The sequence below is a fragment of the Tamandua tetradactyla genome, chromosome 25, assembly GCF_023851605.1.
Source record: "Tamandua tetradactyla isolate mTamTet1 chromosome 25, mTamTet1.pri, whole genome shotgun sequence".
In the NCBI taxonomy this organism is placed as follows: domain Eukaryota; kingdom Metazoa; phylum Chordata; class Mammalia; order Pilosa; family Myrmecophagidae; genus Tamandua; species Tamandua tetradactyla.
In genome coordinates this window covers 44,398,501-44,408,907 of record NC_135351.1, presented here as the reverse complement: position 1 = coordinate 44,408,907, position 10,407 = coordinate 44,398,501, and the positions used below count along the sequence as shown (strand labels likewise).

The window sequence follows — 10,407 nt, the reverse complement described above, 5'->3', positions numbered from 1 at the left end:
TTTTTAAAAATGAGAAAATTGAGTCCTAGACAAATAACTTATAAGGCTGTGATTAAATTAATGATCAAATTATTAAATAGTCGTAAGTAGTCTTTTCATTAAACTCTCATCAATTATGCTTTTTGAATATGCCTCCTGTTTCCAGAACAGACACAGACCCCTTCAGTCCCTCTCTTGGAAGTCACCCTGAGGCAGTTTAGTGACTCATCTCCATTCCAAGTTTCCAATTCCTAAAATAAACAGAGTCAGGCTGACAGCCCCTGACTCTGCCAGAAGAGCTCAGGTGGGTAAGGTCCCAAGCTCCAGCCATGGCTCCACAAGCCCACCCATGCCTAACAGCCTTTCCAGGTAAGGAATCGTTGCTGGAAGCCAGGGGAGTCAGTGTGGGAAATCAAGTTGGTGAAGCTGTTTCCTAGTAATGGGGGGTTTTATGTACACAAATGTTTTATTTTGCTAGCTGCCAGAAAGTAATGTACCAGAAATGGAACAGCTTTTAAAAAGGGAATTTACTAAGTTCTGAGTTTACAGTTTGAAGGCCATAAAAATGTCCAAACTAAGGCATACAGGGAGAAGGGGCCAATGAAATTCGGGGTTTCTCTGTCAGCTGGGAAGGCACAAGGCATGTCTGCTAGTTTCGTCTCCTCATTTTGTAAGGCTTTTCCAGGGGCATTTTCCTTCTGCATCTCCAAGGGTCTCCAGCTGTGTGTGCTCTCGTGGCGCTAAAGCTTTTCCAAAATGGTTCCCTCTTAAAGGGCTCCAGTAAGCAATCCCACCTTGAATGCGTAGAGACACATCTCCATGGAAACCATCTAATCAAAAGTTACCTCCAGTTGGGTAGGTCACATCTCTATGGAAACAATAAAAAAGATCCTACCCAGCAATATTGAATGAGGATTAAAGAGCATGGCTTTTCTGGGGTACGTAACAGTTTCAAACCTGCACAACAAATAACCACAATACAAGCAAAATCTGATGAGAATTGTAAGGAAAGTACACTGAGTACAGAGGATGAAAAATGCATATTTTAAAGATAAATCTTTAAAAATTATTAGGATTTGGGAAAGTGAAGGGAGGCAAGATATTTTCAGCAAAGGAAACAGCATTTAAAAAGCAGGGATTTGAGGGTGGGTCATGGTGGCTCAGCAGGCAGAGTTTGATTCCTGGAGCCTGCCCATGCAAAAAAAGAGCAGGGCCTTGGGGGTGCAAGAGTAGTTCAGTGGTAGATTCCTCACCTGCTATGCTGGGTTCAATTCCCAGCCCTTGCACTTCCCCCCTGCCCTCCCCCAAATTTCAACAAGCTGCGCTGCAATAATGGGATGGTCACATGGAAAAAGAATGAAATGTGACCCCCACCATACAAAAAAGCAAGGACTTGTGGGAGTCCCATGCAGACCTGTTGCTAACGGCGGGGTTAGCCTGGGGACCCGAGATTGTGAGCCACTGAAGAGTTTTCGCAAGTCTGTGGCATGACCAAAGTTACATTTGTAAGATTTGTAATGTGGCAGAGTTGTTAGGGTAGGTTGAAGGAGGAATAGATTAACAGTGGAATAATCAGTTTGAAGAGAGGGAAGCATAGGCAAGAGGGAAAATTCCCAACTCCAGCAGGAGTGGAAAGAAGGGAAAATGTGGGCGGTGTTTTAGATGTAAACCCTCTGAATTGCCTCTGAGGCTCTGCAGGACTTCCAGGCTGTGCATGGAAAGAGGTGCCTTGAGTTGGTTACTGCCGGATGTGAGAGGTCATTAGAAGGGGAGCTAAAGGTGGCATTAGGGTGTGGGCTGTGTGCGTGACCCTACGGAAAGCAATAAGTCGGTAGAGAGAGACAAAAGGGACAGTAAAGTAGACTTTGGAGATAGAAGTGAGAACAGCTAATTGATGGAGTAAAATCCTCAAGTAGGTGAGAGGAAGAAATCAACTGTAAGGGGGGAAGGTAGGTGAATACATCCTGGAAAGGAATTTGGATTTCAAGGCTTGTTATGCAAGGGTGCTTTTTAATCCTATTATCATATTTGTGCAAGAATGGAAGAGTAGAAGCCCCCTGTTTGTCCAGTTGGGAATATATCCCCAACTTCTGAACTGGGCAAGCAGGTGGTCTTACACTCTGATACCAGGAGCTGATAGCAAGCACAGCGGTGTGGTGACATGGTCTCAATGGCGTGGAAAGAGTAAAGAGGAAACTAAACATGTCATTTAGGGGCAAAGAAAGAGTAAGAAACCAAGAAAGCTGTCCAAAAATTTTACCTAATTCAAAGAGCACAGGCAGAGCAAAACTGGGTTTCTGGGTAAAAATCTCTCATAGGCTCAGGAGATGGAGTGAACACGTTCTGGAATGGGTGCAGGGAGCCAGTCCTAGAGTGAGACCCCAAGGAGCTTATACACAGAGTTAGGCCCCTGCCACAGGGCATGCATGGCCTGTCACATCCAGCCTGTGCTCACAGATGAGTTGGAAGTGTCAAGGTTGACCAGTTGGCTGAGGCACATGAGGATGCAAAACAAAACCATCTGAGCACCCTGGTTTCAAGAGTGTCCAGTGATATGTAGCTTAATTTTCAAGGCTAGTCAATGTGTTTATTTTATCCAAATGGAAAATGATACTTAGCATCCATTCATTTGCCTTTTTATCTAATATAAGCATTCATAACAAATGCAGAGTGGTTTATAATCCCTATAAAATATACTTTCCAAATCAAATGTTTAATTTTATTAGGCAATTTTGTGTTTCATTGAGATAGAGTACCTCTCTTTGAATTCCCAAATATAAATTTACTTTTGACCTGCTGAGGCTTGGCATTTATGGTTTTGATGAAAAAATAGCAGAAGTCACATTGCCATTTACTTGGAAATGTGAAAATGATTTAAGAGATCAAACTGACACTTATTCATTGCATACCCCAAGCAGCGATTAATCTTTTGGTGAAGGACTTGATAGACAAATTACTTTCACTAATCAGACAGTCTTGAAGAAGCTGATTTAACATAAACAGGTCAAATTAGTATAGACTAATTTCTTTTTACTTGAGACATTTCTGCAGAGCAAGAAAATCTGACAAACATCAAACTCTAACTTTTTACATGCTTCTAGATTTCCTTCCTATTTGGTCAGTGCATATAAACTCCGTACTATGTATAGATAATCTGTGCATGTATGTTAAGCAGCTTATAAACTAGCTGTATATGATATTTGTATGTATCAAAATGCCTGTCATTTTAAATGGCTTTTAGTGTGTGAAACTTAGGGTTTTGGGGTGCTCTTCATTTCTGTTTACTTGGTGTGTAGTTATCCTTTTCTTGTTGGTCATCTGGGCTATTCCCAACTTGGGGCCTTGCTATGTGGCACGAAAACACTTCCTGTCTTCATGCCACTGCAGTGGGGGAGGGGAAGGAGGTGCTGGGTTCCCAGCCCAGTCTGGGGCAGTGGGCGAGAGAAACTCAGGTCTGTGAACTCATTGGCCTGGGAAGCCAGAGGACAACATAAACACCACGTTCAAGGAATGAGAAGAAAGCATGCGAAATCTCAGAGCTGCTGCAGGGCAGAGTCGAGGAGGGTCCGGCTCGGGGGTCTGGGTGGAAGGTGAGCTAGAGTGCTGGAGTCTGCAACCTGGGCATGCTTTCCCTCAAGGGGGCCCATCCTGGCTCTGAGCCCAGGAAAGAGTAGAATGGATGGTCATTACAGACCTAGTAATGGTCTTCTTGATGGCAGATCACACAGCCTTACCGTCCCTGTCAAACACAGAAAACACAGTGTGAGATATTCGTCACAGTCTCATTTCATTTATTGTTGTTAATAAAAACAAGGACCTAATATTACATTAAAGGTATGTGAAGGGCTTTCTACCACACAGCAGTTACCTGTCCAAGTTTGTAGTTTTCTGGAGATCTGAATGAGTATAGAAATAGAGCACAGAAGCATTCTGGTCTTCCTCTCTGCTGCTGAGCCTAACCCCGTCCCTGGGCGGACCTGGACTTTCCCTGCACTAGTTCCTTTGGAAACTTTTAGGCCCAACGCATTGGCAGTGCTTCCTCCTGCTTAAAGTACTTTAAGGTGAATTGCTAACGTTGAACAGGCACGATGCTGAGCGCTTTACTTGCATGCCAGCATCCCACCCTTCCTATCAGCCTCCTTTCTGGGAAGTTAAGCAGCTTGATGGCACCACAGGCCTGGCCAAGTCCTAGCCCCCGAGCCCAGGGCAGAGCTGGCGCCCTGAGCAGCAGTCTGCCCGCCCGCCCTGGCCCTGTGGGTGTTCTCGGGCCCTGCTCTCCTCCCTCTCCCCCAAGTACTAACCCCAGCGCGTCTTGTGGTTGCGAGCAGAGCTTAGCCTGGGCTGGGGCCTCAGGTCCTCACTGCACAGCCAAGCCCCCAGGGGAATTCCCAGGGACTAAGCTGACCCCTGGGCCTCCCTGGGGGCTAGTGATTCGCATCCCTGAGAACGGGGCCTGGACATTGTGTTACCTGAGGAACATATTTTAAGATGCTCCTCAGGTCTGGGAATCTGTAGTTTTTGAAGAACGTGCAGTTGACTTTAACAACCAGGCTGAAAACAAATTGGCATTTCCCTCTCAATGACCCACTGTAATGCAAAACTTTACACAGGAGCTTTATGGTATAAATATCGTGTGTGTGTTTTCCACACCAGGCCACATAAGTAGCAAATGAGGTTACAGAACAAAAGTAGGAGAATTTCTTGCATGCTCCTCCCCCTGACTCAAAGGGCCTCGTGGTGGCCACCTGCCAACCTCGGCCACCCCCTGCCCCCTGCCCGCACACCTGGGAGAGAAACCTTCCCCACGGGAGGCCGCTCGCTGCCTTCCAGATTGATTAGCTGCTTTCCTGGGCCAGGAATCTGGGCCAGCCCTGGCTCTGGGCTGGCTAATCCCTGTTTGTCCTTGAACCACTGGGCAGTGTCCACCAGGTGGGTTGGGGCCATGTGGCATGGCCAGGTGACCGGCATTTGTCCATGGGAATCACCCCTTCTGTGACACGGCTTCCCACCCACCTGCTGGGCCCCCAGATTGGGAGCTGTGCACCTGGGCTTGTTAAGTGTAGGCTCCCCCTGTGCTTGTATCCTCTCCTCTGGGGACTGAATACACGTGGCAGGAAATAGCTTCATGGGACAGCTGTGCTGGCTGCCTGGCCTCTCCACTTACATTCCCAAACCCAGGGGATTTATAGCGAGGGGGACCCTTCAGAGCAGGTGGGTCCTGGAGACGCACCCTCGAGGCTGTCTGTTCTAGGAGATGGGACGCACGAGGTGTCAGGCAAGGCCGTGTCCTCAGGTCAAGTCAACCTCAGTGAGAAGGTCTCTGGGACCAGTCCAGGGCCTCTGGGATTTTGGTCCGCAGTGGATCACCCAGGGAATGGCATAAAAGTGCAACGGCCTTGGGCCTACCTGACAGCTGCTTCCACTTTCAGGTGGCAGTCCCAGACGTCCGTGTTTAAAAGTTCCATTTGCGGGTCAGGTGTGTGCCAAGGATTAGGAGAGCAAGCAAGCTGCCTTGTCGCTAAAGCGCAGCCCTGAGAACCTCACCCTCCTGGTCAGAAGCCTGCAGAGGCTCCCCCGGCCACTCCTGAATTAGGAACTAACTGCCCAGTTTGTCATTCACCTTCTGGTATCTTCCAAAGGTCTGTTTTCTGGTCTCAGACCCACAGCTTTGTGACGTGAACCCAAGGCTGCAGGCTGAATCCGCATCACCCTCTCCTGCTGCTCCCACCCGTCAGCAGACTCGGGGTCTGCGTCTTTAACAAGCGAGCAGGTGCAGCTGCTCCTCACGCTGATGCGCTCCCCCATGCCCGCCCCCCTAGTCTCGGCTGGCACCCCTTCTTCTTCACCACCCTCCCCTGAATCAGCCTCTCCTTTCTCACTGGTGCTTCCCCCTCACTGCTGCTCTGCATCTTCTACTTTCAGAATGTCCATAATGCTTACTGCAGACATCCCTGAGGTGAGCGTCAGTAAATAGAGAGGAATTATGAACTGAAGGAGTGTAAAGCTGGGGTGGAGCCCTCACAGAGAGCTGAAATGGGCAGTGGGCGTGTGCAGGGGGCAGGCTCTCAAGCTGGGGTGGGGGAGCCGGCTGGTGGTCCCCTTAGGCTCCCAGATCACTGATGTCTCCCAGGAACACTGTGACTTCTCCTCATGTGAGGATCACATGCATCTTGTTCAGTTTATTCCTGGGAATTTTGTCTTTTATATTACTATTGCAAATGGGGTCTGCTCCCCATTATATTTTAAAATTATTTTTGTTTGGGAGCTATGAAAGTTATTAATTTCTGTATATTGTTTTGTATTGTGATTTTACTGAATTTTCTTATTGTTTATATGAGTTGTCTATTTTCTTGTTTTTTTTGCTAAAATAATGTAATCAACATATGGTAATAATAATCTTAACTTCCTCCTTTCCAATTTTATACATTTAATTTCTTTCTTTTGCCTCATTTAATTGGATAATCCCACTAATAAAATGTTAGATGGTAATAATGAAGTCACCATCCTTATTTTGCCTGTGTCTTGAGTGGGTCTTATGTTTCCACTTTAAGCATGAAGGTGATTGGGTAACAGATAATTTTGTTTTATATTCTCTTACTGATTGATTCTTTTATTTATTTTTTATCAAGTATTCAAAAAACTTGTCAAATAATATTTAAGAATCTATGAAAAGATCACTAGTTTTTTCTTCAGTTCGTTAATCTGATGAATTTATACTAATGGATTTACTAATATTGAGCCATCCTTGCCTTCCTAAATAAATCCAAGATGTGTATTCCTTTAAAATCCTGCTAGATCTGTTAGCTAATATTTTATTTAGTATTTTTATAATACTTCTTTTTCATTGAAATATTTTCATGCTTGATTCAATATAATCACTACTAAAAGCATTTGAAATTATCTACTCCTGTATATACTCAGAAAGAACATGAAAGTATCATAACTGTCAACTTTCTGTCTATTAAAATTCTCCTGTCAAATTATTTTGGCCAGGTTTTTTACAATTGATGCTCTGGGAAATGTTCTGTTTAAATTTGTTTACTCCTTTTCATCAATTTTGGTAAAATACATTTAAAATATCTTTACATACTAGTTTTAAAAAATGATTTGCATAGAATTGAGCAAAGAAAATTTTTAACTTTAAAAACATCCTTTGTTTTTATGGTTCTTTCATTGTACTTTCTTATTTTGTATAAGTGTACTTTGTCCATCCTTCCTTTTCCTTAATTAGCTTAGTTTGTAGATTATTTACTTTGGCCGTTTTCTCAAAGAATTGACTTTTAATATATTAGCTTTGTTTTTGTACTTTCTAAATATTTTTTGCTTTTATTTTCATTATTCCTTTTATTTACTTTACTTCAGTTTATTTTAGCAATTTTTATTAAACATTTTATTTTGTTTTATTTTTTATTGATGCAAACATTTAAATTTATTTATTGTCCTCTGAACATTGCTTTACTACATATAGGGTACAGGCTTACTATTTAAGTTTAACAAATTCTATAATTTTGATTGGTATTTCATCTTTTACAAAAGGGTTATTTAAAAGAGATTTTAAAATTCCAAATGTAATAGTGTTTTTATATCTTAGTTATTAAAATTAATATCAAGTTATATTTCAAGGTGAACAGAGCATATTATCTCTCTCCTTTTTGCTTTTTAGATTTATTGACAGTTATTTTGCGGCCTAATACATGGTCAAATTTTGTGAAAATTCCATGCTCATTTAAAGAGAAGATGTGTGTATTCTATTTTTTTTTTTTTGGTTTATAATTCAGTATTTATCAACCAGACATGATTTACTAAAAATGTTATTTAACTTTTATTGCTTATTATTTTGATTAATAACAGGTCAAGGGAAATAAATTAGTTTGCTATGAATTATCTGTTACTATTTCTCCTAATATTTACAAATTTTGCTGCTGCATTCTGTGGTGCATGGATATTCAAAAGTTGCTAGGTCTTCATTTTGAACTGAAATGTTAATATTCTTATATCTCCTTATTGTCTAATTTAATGATTACTGGCCTAAATTCCATCTTTTCTGCTATTAATGTTCTTTAACACTCTCTTGTTCTTTATCTGCTCTTTTCCCTGAATCTCTATCTTATTTGAGACTCTTACAGATAATGTAGAGTTGAGTATTATTTATTCAGAATCTATGAAAAGAACTTTTTAAAATAAGAAATGTTTCAATCATGGCTTGATCAGAAAAAATAAAAGCTACTTTAAGCATTTCAACTAGAGAGGGATTTAGAACATTAGCAGTTTACAGAACTTCATAAGCCCAGGAAAAGCAAATGTCAGGAGGCCACTTTAGGGAGATCTGAAAACGCAGGTACCACAGGTAAGCCTCAGCTTATGAGTCCGGCTGCCTGTGGCACCAATGCAGGTGGTTCTCAGGTGCAATCCTGAAGGGAAACAGTGTCCTGTGTGCTGACGCTCAGCGGTGCACCTCACACATAATCTCTTCTTCCAGCAGATGTGTCTCAGGAAGACCCAGACATGACCCCTGGGGGTCTGATCTGCCTGCCCACCACTGCTGCATGTGCCTCACGGGAACATCTAGTAAGGTGCAGATACCATGATGTCAGTGATGTGTCAGGCCATCGGACTGTCCAGTGAGCTAGCAAGATGGTCAAAGAAGATGAAAATGATTCCATTGTCTTCCAGCTCCCTTTATTCCTGGTGAGAAATCTGTTGTCAGATGCTTTGTAGGTTATTTCAGTTTTCACTTTGGCTACCTTTTAAGTCCTTTTCCTTATCGTCTGTGCCACAGTTTCTATGTGATATATCTTTTGTTCCTCTGCTTAAGATGCATGGGAGGTTCTGAATTACAGTGCCACATTCAGCCTTGACCCACTGCAGCTCATTTTTCCTAAGTTATTTCGTGTTCATGGATTCAGCTTGCTACCTTTTCCTTTTGTTCCCCAAGGAGAGGGAGGTGTCTAAAGGTTGGTCACATGGCTATTATCACAAGTACCCCAGATGGTTTTGGCTTAAGCCATGGGAATTTATTGGGTGACAGTTTTGAAAGTAGGAGAAGTTCAAAATCCAGGTATTGGCAAGGCTGGCTTTCTCCCCAAAGATTGTAGCATTCTGGTGTTGGCTGCCGGCCACCCCTGGGGTTCTTTGGCTCTCCTGTCATGTGACACTGTCCTTGCCTTCCCACTGATGTCCAGCTTCTCCCTTTGACCTTCTCCTTTTAAGGCCTCCAGTAATTTTTATTAAGACCCAGCCTAGTTCACTTCACCACACCTTCAATAACATAACATCTTCAAAAAGTCCTGTTTACACAGGGTTCGCTCACTGGGGTGTAGGCTATGACAGACATGACTCTATCGGGTGCTTAATTCAAGCTACCCCAAGAGGAAATACTCAGAATTTCCCCTTTATTTCTTGAGAAGCCCAAAATGCAATATAAAAATTATTATATCCAATATCCAGGTTTTTTTGTTTCAGTAGAAGAAATGTTCAGAGTGCTGTCAATTGAAAATATTCAGCCTAGATCATCTATCATAAATCCATGCCTGAAATAATTATATTTGTTAAAATAATGGGATGAACTTTAATGATTTTATAATGCTCAAAAGCAATTGGCATTTTAAAAGCAGAAAATCTACAGCTACATTAAAAATAAATACATAGTTCATAGTTTTCACATTTTTTTCTCTTTCAGTGACTGTCCTGGAGTCTGGTTTTGATTCCTCCTGCTTTGCTCTTCAGCATGAGAGAAATGCTGACGGCTTTACTAAGCGTCAGACCCATTTATTCTGCGGTTCATTCTCTTTCCCTGAAGGAAGTGGAGATGTCCACAGTGAATCACTTAGCATTCATGGGTAACCTTGACGCTGCTTCTATCAACATGCTGGACTGAAATATGATGTTCCCACAGGTATATGATGAAACATATAACTCTGAGAGTCTTAAAACTGTATTTTAATAGCTTTTGAAAATCTAAGTGAAATGGTTCATTTCCCACCATTAACACTAATATAATCAAATCTTTATTTTTGAACTGCCCAACATCCCCAGGAATGAGAAGGTTTAGTAAAATTTCACCCTTTAATTCATTTCTCATTCTTCCTAAACGTTATAAAAAATCTAACAAATCATTGTTTTCCTTTCCAGAGCAACAGGACAACAACATCTCTCTTTTAGCCAAAAAAAAAAAAAAAAAAAAAGCTCATCCTCTATAGAGCCAGTGATGTATTACAAATAAATGCAACCTAGAATCTCTACTGCATATTTCATTCCAGGTGCTAAATGACTCACGTATCACCTTTACCTACACATCTTCTTATGGAGAAGGCAGATACAGGTATCATTAATTCCCATTTCTACATGGCACCTACGAAGTGCATGGTAATCAATTTTCCTACTTGAAGGAGTTGTCAGACCAGGGCAGAGTCTAAGCATCCAAAAACG

General features: G+C 42.2%; 1 long non-coding RNA gene across 1 annotated transcript; it reads left to right on the top strand.

The window, feature by feature from the left end:
- Positions 1-272: 272 nt before the first annotated feature.
- LOC143668936 (uncharacterized) lies at positions 273-10,150 on the top strand. The gene is made up of 4 exons (XR_013168636.1): positions 273-348; positions 8,462-8,667; positions 9,659-9,874; positions 10,111-10,150. It is a non-coding gene; the product is annotated as an uncharacterized LOC143668936 (long non-coding RNA).
- Positions 10,151-10,407: the final 257 nt, after the last annotated feature.